Source organism: Tupaia chinensis, unplaced genomic scaffold (assembly GCF_000334495.1).
Source record: "Tupaia chinensis unplaced genomic scaffold, TupChi_1.0 Scaffold000561_1, whole genome shotgun sequence".
Lineage (NCBI taxonomy): Eukaryota > Metazoa > Chordata > Mammalia > Scandentia > Tupaiidae > Tupaia > Tupaia belangeri.
Window position 1 is genome coordinate 4540522 of NW_006160074.1, and position 3208 is coordinate 4543729.

Consider the following 3208-nt stretch of genomic DNA (forward strand, 5'->3'; position numbering starts at 1 on the left):
GAGATGTGGGCTTTTTTTTTTTTTTTTTTTGAGAGGTTTTTGCTATAGGGCACATGCGCTCGACAGAAAGCAAGAAATCACGCCTCCAGGGAAAATGACCACACCTTAATTCCTTCTCCTCCATTCTCCTCTCGGGATCTTGGGCACGCACACATATGTGCCTGGCGTGAGTTTAAGCCACCGGGTCCGGGACTCGAACTGTGGTCAACTACATGGGAGTTCAGTGATGTAGCCATTACGCCATCTGCTGGTCCCCCATGGGGGCACCTTTATGCTTTGGTGAGTTTTACCTCCAGGAGTTCAATGAGAACCTCAAAGAGCTCCTTTAGAGAAAACTCACCAGAATGCAGAGGGCACCACTATGACTAGTCTCCACGAAGTTTGTAACTCTGTTCCCCCACAGATTCATCAATTGCATTGCAAGTTGTCCTATCCCTGAGCTGGTTCCCACTGAGGTTTCTGCTCTGGCAAGTTGTGCCTCTGTTTATCCACCTGTCTATCTGGTTTGGGTGCAGGAGTTTGCTCCATGACCACACTTCTCTGAAGGTTCTAAGAAATGTTGATTTTTTCAGTTTGTCTGGCTTTTAACTTGTTATAAAGACAGAGAGGTGATTTCTAAGCTCCTTACATGCCAAGACAGAAGTCCCTCACTATAATTTATCGAGTACTTAGTGTTTCTTAAAAGGTCTCACTCCACTTGGGTAGAACTGAGTTTCAGTTAATGTGTGTCAAGTACCATCTATGAGTCAGCTCTCTGGTCAATACTTTTATACTCTGTACCTCACGAAGTCCTCACAACAGCCCTGCCTGGTGTCAGAAGACGGCCTGGTTTTACTCTTAGCTCTACAACTTTCTACCTGTGTGATCTTGTCAAGTCATTTTCATATTTTGAGTATCAGCTTTCTCATCTATAAAACAGGGATAATAATACCGCCTACCTCTTAGAGTTCTCTCAATCTTATGTGTGTGTGTGTGTGTGCACATGCTCTATTAAAAATAAAGGAAAACACATTTTAAAACTGATCACAGGGACCAGCAGGTGGCGTGGTGGTTAAGGTGCTGGACACTCCCACATGGCCAACCACAGTTTGAGTCCTGGACCTGGTGGCTTCCTTTCTCCCTTTCCCTCTCTCTCTCTCTCTCTATCTCTCTCTGGTCAAATTAATGAATAAATAAAGTTAAATAAATAATAAAACAAAACAAAACAAAAAACTGATTGCTTTCTGGGCCTTAAACAAATTAAAAAAAGAAACTTCACAAGTATAAAAAAAAGAAATTATACAATGTCTGCTCTTAGACCACAATAAAATTAAAACAGAAACCAATAACAAAAAAATAGATGAAAAAGATTTCCAAATACTTGGAGATTAAGTAACAGACAAGTGTCAAAGGAAAAATTTCAAGAGAAATTTAAACCTATTTTCCAATAAATAAAAATGAAAATACAACATCAAAATTGGGATGCAGCAGAGCAGTGCTTAGAGGGAAATGTATAGCATTGAAAGTCATAAAAGTATAAAAGAAGAAAATTCTAAAATCAATCATCTAAGCTTCTACCTTAGGAAACTAGAAAAGAAGAGCAAATTAAAGTAAGCATAAGAAAATAAATAATGGGAACCAGCAGTTAGCGTAATGGCTATGTCGCTGGACTCCCACGTAGTCGACCGCGGTTCGTGTCCCGGACCCGGTGGCTTCAAACTCACGCCGGGCGCGTGTGCGTGCGTGCCCAAGATCCTGAGAGGAGAATGGAGGAGAAGGGATTGCGGCGTGACCATCCCCTCTGGGGGGTGATTTCTCGCTTTCTGTCTCTATGTCTCTCTCTGTCTGTCTGGTGAGTGCACGCGCCCTACAGTGAAAATCTCTTCAAAAAAAAAAAAAAAAGAAAAGAAAAGAAATAATTAAAATTGTAGAAGATAGAATTATAAAAGAAATTTGTAAAGTCGATAACAAGAAATTGATAGAGGAAACCAATAAAACCAAAGCTAACTGTGAAATGATCAATAAAATCCATAAACCTCTACCAGGCCAACTAAAAAAAAAAAAATAGAGAAACAAATTATTAATACCTGCCATGAAAGAGGATGTTACTAAAGATTAAGTTGACATAAAAAAGATAATAAATGAATATTACTAACAACTCTGTGCTTACAGATTTGATAACCTAAATTAAATGAACTTCTTGAGTGACACAATTTGCCAAAACTCACACAAGAAGAAATAAACAGTTTGAATAGGACTATATCTACTAATGAAATTGAGTAAGTAATTAATAACCTTAAAAAACAGAAAGCACCAGGCCCATATGGGTTCACTGGTGAATTCTACTAAACATTTTGTTTGCCATAGGGTACGTGCACTCTCCAGAGAGAGACAGAGAGTGACAGCGAGAGGGAAAGTGAGAAATCATCTCCTAGGTGGATGGCCATGCCACAATCCCTTCTCTTCCATTCTCTTCTTGGGACTTTGGGCACACACACACATGTGCCCAGCATGATCTTAAAGTTGCTGGGCCTAGGGCTTGAACCACAGTTGGCCATGTGGGAATCCAGGGCCTTAACTACCATGCCACCCATTGGCCCCTCTCCTAAACATTAAGAAAGGAATTATACCAAATGTGTACAATTTCTTCCAGAAGATAGATGAAGAGAGAATATTTCCTGTTCATTCTATGAGGCCAACATTATTAAAGTGCCAAATAAGACAAAGGCATTACCAAAAGAAAACTGCAGATCAATATCTCTCATGAACATAGGTGACAAAATCTTCAACAAAATAGCAGCAAGCCGAATCTAACAATCTATAAAATAAATTATATACTATGACCAAGTGGAATTTATCTCAGTTATGCAAGACAATTTCAATATTCAAATATCAATGAATGTAATCCATAACATCAATAGGCTAAAAAAATTAAAAACCACATTATTGGAGCCAGCAGGTAGCATGGTGGTTAAGGTGCTGGATCCCTCATGTCCAACTGTGCAGTTGAATCTTAGACCTGGTAACTTGAAAAATTCACCAGGTACGTGTACGTGCATGGCCATCTCCCGGGGGCGGGGGGAAGGGGGGTTGCTTTCTTACTTTGTCTTTGTCTTTCTCTGGTGAGCAGAGCATGCACTCCCTATGGCAAAAATGTACTTTTAAAAACCTATATTATCATATCAATAGATACAGAAAAAACATTTAACAAAACTCAAAGCCTACTCAT